Genomic DNA, 10,641 nt, shown 5'->3' with positions numbered 1-10,641 from the left:
CTGAAGAGCCAGGTCCAGGCTGGCAACCAAGAGAGTGTTGTTTTCCAAACTCCCATCGGAAAGTTTGGAAAACACACATGGAAACATGACTCACTGCCCCCTCCCCAGGGCTCCCCTTTCCTGGTTTCTGTGATTTTTCTCCCAAGAGCTAATTCGAATCACATTCTCACAGAAACCACGCTTAACGCTTTAATGAGGGAGGGCAAAGAGCAGCTAAGGGAGGCACGGAGGCGCCAGGGAGGAGCCGGGGATGGAGAAGTGTGCTGAGCTGGCCAGGCAGGGCTTCAGTGACTGCCCACTGTAGTCACCTGGGTGGGGGGGCCGTTTACACCAGCTCCCCGGAAACCGGAAACGGCGGTGTGGCCACCACACCCTGATGCCCTGCGCACTCCAGGACCAGGGCACTTGGCTTCTGGCCTCTTCTTTGGAACTTGCCCCAGGGCCACACCTGAGACCAGAGGCTGGGAGGTGGGGTGGGGAGTTCCCTGAACTCACCTATCTCCATTGCTTCTTCCCCTGAAACGGGCCCTGGAGCAGGAAGGGCACGTCTCTCCCTTTGGCCAGGGAGGGTCCCACCCCTGACAGGGTGCCTCCGAGCCTATCCCAAAGATAGGAGCCTGGCACTGGGCCAAGGGTGAGTGGCCGCTCCACTCCAGATAGTTCCCAGCAGAGGGCTCCAAGCATTCCCAGGTCAGGGGTTACCCCCAGCTCCCATACTTGCCAGGCCTCCTTGGATGTCTCAGATGGCGTTCCCCCTGTCTTCCCAACACACCCAACCCCACTCTGCTCCCCCTCCATTTCCCTTGGCCAGGGAGTCCCCAAGTCCTGTGGGTCTTACCTCCAGAATCTGTCTCCACTCTGTGCACCGCCTCCAGCTCCCCATTCTGATCACCATCCCCCTGGCCTGGTACCCGCAGGACGTCGCAGCTAGCCCCCTGCCTCCACCCTTGCCTCTGCTCTGATCCTTCCTGCTCCCTGAACCACAGCCATCTTTCCAAAATATCAGCCTCAGCCTGTCTCCACAAGACTTCAAACTAACCCTGCATCCCATTGTATTTGGATCAAGTACAGATTCCTTGGGAGGCTTGTAAAGTCCTCTGTGACCCAGTTCTGCTTGTATCTCCAGCTTCATCGTTTGCACCCCAGATTCCCATAATCCCGCCCTCTCTTCTTACATCTCAGGTGACCTGCTTGAACTGGGCACATGCTGTGCCCTCTGACCAACTCCTACTCATCTTCCAGCTCCTGGTGTCACGAAGACTGGGCTAGGTGTCGCCGCTAGTGACTCCGTCTGCACACCTCTGTCTTCCCCCATTCGGGGAAATCCTTGCGGGCAAAGGCTGGGGGAGGGGGCCCTCCCTGTGTTCCCAGCCTCCAGCACAGTGTCTGGGACACGCAAGGGGCCCTTTTCACGCTTGAGCTGACCATCTCACCAGGCCTCCCTCAGGAACCAGCACTCTCAAAGCACTCAATGTCTCCCTCTACTTTCCCCACACACCCCACTCTTCCATACCCAATTCCAGCCTCACCTGCCTCCCAAGTGCACCCTCACTATCTCTCTGCATAGAGCTCCGTGTGTGCCCTGCACCTAGGCCTCTCTCCACACCAGCCCTGGGGCATGGTCACAGCACCGCCACGGTAGTAACAGGAGCTGCAGTTTATAGAGCACTCACTATGTGTCAGGGCCTGTTCTAGGTTCTTTCCATTCATTGACTCATTCGATACCCAGCGGGAGCTTTAAAAATAAATAAATTTTAAAAAAGGGCTAGCTGGAGACCTTGACTTGTCTGATGGTTCAAGACAAATCTCCCCAGGAGCTCATAACTCAGCAGTCACCATGTGTAAAGGAGATAGGGCATATGCTAGGCCCTTAATAACTGTTTATTGAGGGAAGGAATACTGTAATTGCCTACCTTTACAGCACGTCCTATCAGGAAACATGATCTCCAGGCAGCCCTGGGAGGAGAGCAGAGCTAGGGCATTATTCTCATTCTTTAGAGGAGGACTCAGTGCAGGTGAATGGGAGGGACCTGCTTCTGGCCACACGGGTAGTAATGGCTCTCAATCAAACTGCAGCGCCTTCAGGGTGGTGCAGAGTCCAACGTGATACAGGACGGGGGAGCTACTGTGTCAGTTATTGAAGATTTTTTTTTTTTCTTAAATATATTTTATTGATTTTTTACAGAGAGGAAGGGAGAGAGACAGAGAGCCAGAAACATCGATGAGAGAGAAACATCGATCGGCTGCCTTCTGCACATCCCCTACTGGGGACGTGCCTGCTACCCAGGCACATGCCCCCGACCGGAATCGAACCCGGGACCCTTCAGTCCGCAGGCCGACGCTCTATCCACTGAGCCAAACCGGTTTCAGCAGTTATTGAAGATTTTTTTAAAAATATATTTTATTGATTTTTTTACAGAGAGGAAGGGAGAGGGATAGAGAGTCAGAAACATCGATGAGAGAGAAACATGGATCAGCTGCCTCCTGCACACTCCCCACTGGGTATGTGCCCGCAACCGAGGTACATGCTCTTGACCGGAATCGAACCTGGGACCCTTGAGTCTGCAGGCCGATACTCTAACCGGTTAGGGCTATTGAAGAGTTTTCAGGGGTCAGGTGTGAAAAGCCAGTGCCAGCATGGCTTTTGGGTTCAAAGGCTTGGAGAAAGAGCTGACGCACAAATTGACACACAAGACAAAAAATATTAATTTTGAAATGATGGGGGGGGAGCCAGGGAAAACTCAACTGTAGTAGTCAAGTCCCACTGAGTCTCCGTTCCCAGCTGCTTTTATTTACTAGAACACACAATTGCCTTTTAGGAATGCAAACAGACATATCAATGGTAATGTTTAGTAAACAGTAAGATTGTCTGGTTTGGGGGGAGTTTGCTTTAGGCCACTGAGTCAGCAGTAGGTAATAAAATGCAAATATTCACCCTGTTATCAAATATCAAAGCCCAAACTCAGCCTTCTGGGGGACTTCTCACATTTATATTAATTACTGTTGATCTTGGTTTCCAGCAGTCAGGGCTGGGGGGAACCTTGGAGACCACACATCCAGGGGTCTCAACCCTTACTGGGCATCAACATGGCATCAGGGAGGGGACTTTCAAAGCTGCTAATGCCAGGAAAAAACAAAAACAAAAAACAAAACAAAACTGATAACGCCCAAAGGCTCAGATATCTTGATTCATAAATTGGCCTGGGGTGGGACCGGAGCATTTTTCAGCAAACACCCCTTCAATCTGTCACTTTTCAGATGAAGAAGCTGAGGTTTGGAGTGGGATTTATAATAACAGCTGGTACTTGCTGAGTACTTACTATACCAGAAACTGTTCTAATAGTGCAGGTTCGTTATCCACCTGACCCTCACTATAACCCTGCACAGAAGGGACTGTGTTTTGTTTGTTAATCCTCACCAGAGGATATTTTCCCCATTGCTTTTCAGAGAGAGAGTGGAAAGGGGAGGGGGGGGGCGCGGAAAGAAAGAGAGAGATCGATATGAGAGACACATTGATTGGTTGCCTCCTGCAAGTGCCCCCACCAGGCCAGGGATCGAGCCTAAGCCTGCAAACCAGGTGCATGACCTTGATGGGGAATCGAACCCACAACCCTCCGGTGCCCAGGCCAACACTCTAGCCACATAGCCACTCCGGCCAGGGCAGAAGGGACTGATATTTATTTATTATGTATTGATTTTAGAGAGAGAGGTGGGGGGAGGGGAGAGAAACATCAAGTTGTTTTACTTATTTATGCATTCATTGGTTGACTCTTGTATGTGCCCTGACCGGGATTGAACCTGCAACCTTGGTGTACTGGGATGATACTCTAATCAACTGAGCTACCCGGCCAGGGTGAAGGGACTGTCCTTATAGCTCAATTTTGCAGTAAGAAAACAAAGCCCAATGGATCCAAGGTCATACAACCAAGTGGTAGAACTGGCTTTGAAGTCCACACTCTCAACCTTGACCCTACACAACTGTCAACTCCAAAGTTGCCAAGACGCCCATGGGAGTACCAGGCCTAGCTCCCGCAAGTCTGGGCAGAAAAGTCTGGAAGCCGGTGAGAGTGGGTAAACTGAGGTCAGAAAAGCTACAGTCCAGCTGGAGGCCTGGAGGCCTGGGGGCTCCTGAAGGGCTGAGTGGTGTGGGGCTCGGCTGCCCTTTACCTGCCTGCCTCCCTGCCCTCCTGAAGGGGAGCCCTGATGGGCCCAACTGAGCGGTCACCCTCCCTGTGCTAATTGATGCAGCCTCCTAATTGCTGATCACAAGGAGGCAATTAAGTCCAATTAGGGAAGGAGAGCTAATTAGTGTTCAGCTTCCCTGGCCTCTAGGCACCCCCCCTCCTTTCCAGGAAACTGCTGCCCACCTTCCCCCATCCCAGGGAAGAGAATTGCTGCCTGCGTTAAGCATGTCAGAAGTTCTCATTCCTTCCTTGCTCTCCCAGGGGTCAGGGGTCAAGCACGTTGGTTTGTCCCCACCTCTGCACCCTAAGGCAGCTCTGTCTCACTTGACAAGGACATTCACGCCAACCCATCATTCACAAGTACTTGCCCACCATCCCATCTCTCCTCCCCACAACCCTGAAGGTAGGGTACCCCTCTTTATCACTGGGGCTCAGAGAGGGTAAGTCATGTGCCCAAGTCACCCAGTCCACTTGGACCCCAGATCCTGCACACCTGATGTGCTCATGTAATCAGTCTTTCTGATGACCTCACCTCCATGATTCCTGATGTCACCTGGCAGGTAGGTGGGACAGGAATCGCCTGCCTTCTTTCCACGGCTACACGCTGCGAGGCTAGCCCAGTGACTCTGCTGCCTCCCTCCACTCATCTGCCTGTCTGTTCCCAATCACCCAGTGCCAAGTCCAAGAGTCAGGAGACCAGGAACCTAGCTCCTTCTTCCACGAATTCACCCTGTAACCTTGGAGAAGTGGTTTTCCTTCTAGGGGCCTCGGATTCCTTCCCTATAAAACAAGTAGACTGAACTGGGAGATTTCCAAGGCCCTTCCAACCTTCATCCCTCTGCTGCCGGGGAACAGGGGGTAAAAGGCTGGGCTTCCCTCTTGCAGGCCATCACGGTCCAGGGGTGGGATGGGGATACCCCTTTCATACTGAAATTGTGGGGCCCCCCACAGCTAAACAAGAATGACACTGTCCTCATGGCAACTGGAGGAGGCTGGGAACTCCTCGGCTTTAGAAGGGACTGTGCTCTAATCAACTGAGCTACCCGGCCATTGCCCCCACACTGTGTCTGGTTCCTCACCACTGGGGGTAGGGTAGGGTAGACATCACACACACACACACACACACACACACACACACACAGTCCTGCCCCTAGGGCCAGAACTGGAAGACACACTCTGGCTAGTGGTTATAGCGTCAGCCAATGCACCGAAGGGTCTCAGGTTCGATCCCCAGTCAAGAGCATGTACCCTGAAAGTGGACTTCAAAGCCAGCTCTACCACTTACTGGTTGCGTGACCTTGGATCCACTATGGGTCGCAGGTTCGATCCCCAGCCCAGTCAGGGCAGGTGTGGGAGGCAACCAACTGATGTCTCTCTCTCATAGCAATGTTTCTCTCTCTCTCTCTCTCTCTCTCTCTCTCTCTCTCCCCCCTTCCTCCTACCCTTCCGCTCTCTCTAAAAATCAATGAGAAAAATATATCCTTGGGTAAGGATTAACCACAAAAAAAATAATAATAATTGGAAGAGAGTGAGGGGGGGTGGACCCAATTTCTGGCCCATGTCAGGCCATCCATTTGCCCGCCTCCCTCCCTATCAGCGTTGGGCACACGGGTCAGGGCAGGTAGGGAGGCTGGGCAGATGGAGGACCCCTTCCCATCTCCTCCAGAGTCTTAGCCACAACCTAACGTCCATGCTCCTGTTCTTACTTTCCGGCTTTCTGGGTCTTCACAAGCATGGTTAGAGTCAGACTAGCCAGGGTTCTAGTCCTGGCTCTGCCACTCATGTCCTGTCCTACCTGTGTCATCTGGGCCAGGGTAACGGTTTCCTCTTCTATAAAATGGGTGAGCCTGGCTGGGTGGCTCAGTGGTTGAACATCCATCTATGAACCAGGTCATGGTTTGATTCCTGATCAGGGCACATGCTTGGGCTTCAGGCTCCATCCCCAGTCGGGGGCGTGCAGGAGGCAGCTGATCAATGATTCTCCTCATCATTGATGTTTCTATCCCTTACTCTCTGAAATCAATAAAAATGTTTTTAAAATATATATATATTTCAAAAAGTTTAAAAAAAAGAGTAACAGTAACTCCACAAGGCCGTGTGAGCAAGAAGTCAGATGTGCATGTGCAGTGAGAGCAGAGGGCTCAGTTCCCCTCTTAGTACCTAGTAGAGCACAGGCCTGTGGGCTGAGGTTGGAGGAGCGAGTGCTGAGCACCACGAGGAGCCACGGCGCATCCGGTCCCCAGCACCCAGTCCACAGCCTTCTCTTTCCTGTGGTGAATCACGGTTTCACAGGCCCTGGCGACTCAGGAGTCCCCAGCTTGCCACAAACACTACCATTGTCATAGAAACCGGGCTTCCCCTTCCTTTCCTGCTGATTGGTTTCACCACATTGTCCCCCACGCTGTGTCTGGTTCCTAGATCTCAGCTTTTGACTCATTGATTGAACCGCCTCTCATTGCAGGTCCCCAAGATACTGTCAACCTACCCCCCTTCCAGGGCCTGGGCCCCAGCCCCGCAGCCAGGGGCCCCCTACTCCCTTCCCTGCCGAGTTAGCCGAGCACCCCCTCGGAAACCACCTGTTCCTGAGCAGTGAGCATGCATCACCCCTGCTGCCAGGCCTGGCCCGGTCGGTCGATGGCTCAGCTCTGAGATGTGAGACCGGCAAGGGCAAGGGAGGTGGCCACTGGCTGCAACCGACAGGCACTGGCGCCACCTGCCGTCCTGGGCGGAAGCAGCCCCACCTTCTTACGGGCGGCTGTGCCCAGGCTTGTCCGGAGTGGCAGCAGGTCCGGGCTCCCTGTCCTCTCGGGGGAGGCCGAGGCCGTCACCCAGACCATTTGTCCCTCCAGCCACTCACGGGTATTTACCATCTGGGTGCCAAATGGTTCCCGTCCTCCTGAAGCAAACAATTCAATTACTAGTACAATGAGCGCCTCCAGAGGGGCGGCTCAGGATCAGGATATCAGGATGCCGGGGGCAGAGGCCAGACACCGGACCCAGCCGTGGTTTTGGAGCCGGCCTCCCTGAGGAAGGGATGACTAAGTCCTCAATAACAAAAACATTTATTGAGCGCTTTCTGTGTACTCTAGATGTTATATCCGTCCTTCACACGCCTCTTTCCACTAATCGCACAACAATCCCATGAGGTAATTGCTACTCTTATGTTCGTTTTATTAATGGGGAAACAGGTTCAGAGACATTCATTGGCACAGGGGGCAGGCGGCGGCGGCAGCACCACCCGCCTGCACCCAGGCCCGGAGGGCGTCCGCGCCCCTGCAGCCTGGGAAAAGGAGGCCTGTTCCAGGCGGAGCAAACGGCAGCCCTGGGCACCCTTGGCCGCGTGGACAGAAGAGAGAAGGGCCGAGGAGACGGAAACGGAGCACCCAGGGAGATGGAGGAAATGCCGGGGAGGGGAGTTTGGAGAAGGAGGGAGGGACCAGCAGGGTCAGAGGTCAAGTGAGATAAGAAGTGAGACTGGACATAGCCCCTGCTCTGAAGAGCCTTGGTCAGCGTGGGGAGGAGGGGCACAGAAACACGGGGGGCAGGTCGCCCCTCACGCAGGTCTGATGTCAGGGCTTGGGCCGACCCACAGGCCCTTAGTAACCTGCGAAGGCTGCCTGAGAGACACGTAGAGTCACCCACCTGGAAGGGCATGGAGGTACTTCTAGAAAACTGGCAATGAGGGGCACGGGGCAGCCTGGGCACCGGACAGCCTGGCATGTAGTGTTCCTCCTCTCTCCAGCACCTAGTCTGAGCTCACACACAGCAGGAAGCCAGTGATGGTGCCACTCACGGGGAGGACTTGTGACTGGTGGCTCAGAAGGGATCTCTAAGCCTGTGAACGCCTTCCCTGAATCACGGCTGGCAAAGGGAGTCTTGCACATCGTATTCCCCAGAGAGGGCAAAAGCGTGTCTATGCACAGGTCAGCTGCCCCTGCCAGACCCCGAGGCCTTTGCAGGTGCTCTTGCCTCTGCCAAGAACCTCTCTGCCCCACTCGTCTTGGCGATCTCCTACTCAGCCTTCAGAGCTGAGCTCAGGAGTCATGTCCTCTGGGAGGCCACCTTGACCATGGCCGTCGATGCCGTGGCCTCCGGTGCCTACCTTTTGCAAGCACTTAGCCCACAGGGCTGTCAAAGCAGTTTATGTGTCCTGCAAGTGACACCAGACTGGAAGCTCCCCCGGGGCCAGGAAAGTGTCACTCTAACGCCTATCATAGGGGAGACACTCAATAAAAATTTTTGAGTGAACGATGAATTGAATGAATGGGAGGAAGAAAACTACCGTGTGATACTGAACAAGTCACTCCGCATCTTTGGGCCTCAGTTTCCTCTTCCGTAAAGTGGGGGCAGGGGAGTGTGGAACAGTGGCGTGTTTGTGCATATTTAATAACCTGCGGGGGGTGGGCGGGGGAGAATCCCTGGTTTATGGCAGCTTCCAATTTCTCTGGTGTGAATTCTCTCACCGTGGCTGATCTCAAGTTGAACAAGAGCTCACCACTGCACCAGGCTGTCTGGTGCCCAGGCTGCCCCGTGCCCCTCATTGCCAGTTTTCTAGAAGTACCTCCATGCCCTTCCAGGTGGGTGACTACGTGTCTCTCAGGCAGCCTTCGCAGGTTACTAAAGGCCTGTGGGTCGGCCCAAGCCCTGACAGAGGGCCTCCAGAGCACTTTCTGGCTCCAACATCCTCGTACAAGGTCCCTTCCCCGGAACCTGAGGGTCAGAGGTTAGGCTGCTCTCCACGCTCATCACCTCCCTAGCACCTCCCATTATCTCTTGTATCCAGTTCCAGACCCCGGTGTACTTTATTCCCATGATGTGCTCAAGGCACGGAGAGAAGATGCATGTGGCTGCAGTGGAGGCTGGGAGGGAGGGCAGGATCAGCTGGACAGGTGTGCCAGAGCCAGAACATGAAGGATGTCCTAAACCACGGGAAGGCCCTGACCAGGTAGCCCGGTAGCCCGGTAGGTTAGAGCATCGTCCCAATACACCAAGGTTGCAGGTTTGATCCCCGGTCAGGGCACATGCAAGAATCAACCAATCAATGCATACATAAGTGGAACGACAAATCAGTGTTTCTCTTTGTGTATCTCTCTCTCTCTGTAAAATTAATTTAAAAATTTTAAAAACGCATGAAGTTTGGTCTTGAATCTAATGGCAAATGGGGAGCTACCACAAGGTTTTCAATAAGAGTTTCATGGTCATGTTTTGTTTTGTTTTTAAGTGATCTCTCCGGCCACTGTGTGGAGAATGGATTGGTAGGGGCAGGGGAGACAAGAGCAGAGGAGGGAGAGACTACCGCAGGCAGATGATGGTAGCTCGGGTCAGGAGGGTAGCAGTGGAGGGGAGAAATTAGTGGACTTGGGAAATGTTTTGAGGTGCAGTTGAGAGGACTGATTGACGGACTGGATGGGAGGAAGTTTGGGAAAAGGCAGGAATCACAGATGGCTCCAGATTTCTGGCTTGAGCTACCATGTGGGTGGTGGTCCTTTCCGGAAGCAGGGGAAGCTGCTGGGGGAGGAGCAGGTATGGACCGTGTTGGCAGTGCCAGGACTAACAGCTCAGGGCTCCTGGTTCCAAGCCAGGAACATGGAAGCACCTGCTTGTCGTGTGGGGGCCACTGGGGAAAACATGGAGAAAATTGGGCCAGATAAGGGGGCACGTGGAACAGAACGGGGCAGAAGCCAAGGCCACAAAGTAACAATGACAACAGCCAACACAGTGCCGAGCCCTGAGCTCTATAGACGTCCAGTTAAATTCTCCCAACGTGGCCATCCTCTCTCCATCCCTCACCTCAGACCTTCCTATCCCCACAGCCTGCTTTATTTTCCTCCAGAGCTATTATCACCACCAGAACTTACATGCTCTACTTCTTTACTGTCTGCCTCCCCCTTGTCCCTACAGACTGTCAGCTCTGGGACAGTAAAGACTGTCTGTCTTGTTCAATGGCATTATGTCCAGTGCTTACAACAGTGCCTGACGCAGCAAATGACCGATATATACATAGGTTGTCCCCCTAAAAATGTATACACACACTTTGAATATTTATAAAGGCAGTGTTTATTAAACTATACTTCATTTTCAAAACTGAGCTATCAGCTGTTCAAGCGTGTATACATTTTGGGGGAGCCCCTGTATTTATTTTAACTGCGTCGTCGGTAGGTGTTATTATAATTCCCCTCCCAGACCCAGGTCAGTTGGACTCGGTGCTTGTTTCCTTAGCCTGTCCCCTGTACAGTTTCTCCCCTGGACACGAAGCCAGTCTTAAGCGGCTGGAGGGGGCTCAGGTGAACCATGGGGACAGCCAGGTATCGGCCACCGGGGTTTTGGTCCTGGTAGCCTCTTACTGCCTCCCATGTGTTGGATGCCCTGCCAGAAAAGGACAAGGTGGGAGCTTGAGATGACACCCCCGAGGAGGCAGGGCTGGGCATGGAGACCTAGCTGGGCAGGAAAGAAACAT

Source organism: Myotis yumanensis, unplaced genomic scaffold, assembly GCF_028538775.1.
Source record: "Myotis yumanensis isolate MYYU_CA2020_CCGP unplaced genomic scaffold, mMyoYum1.0.hap1 SCAF_17, whole genome shotgun sequence".
Lineage (NCBI taxonomy): Eukaryota > Metazoa > Chordata > Mammalia > Chiroptera > Vespertilionidae > Myotis > Myotis yumanensis.
Note: the sequence above shows the minus strand (reverse complement) of the source record.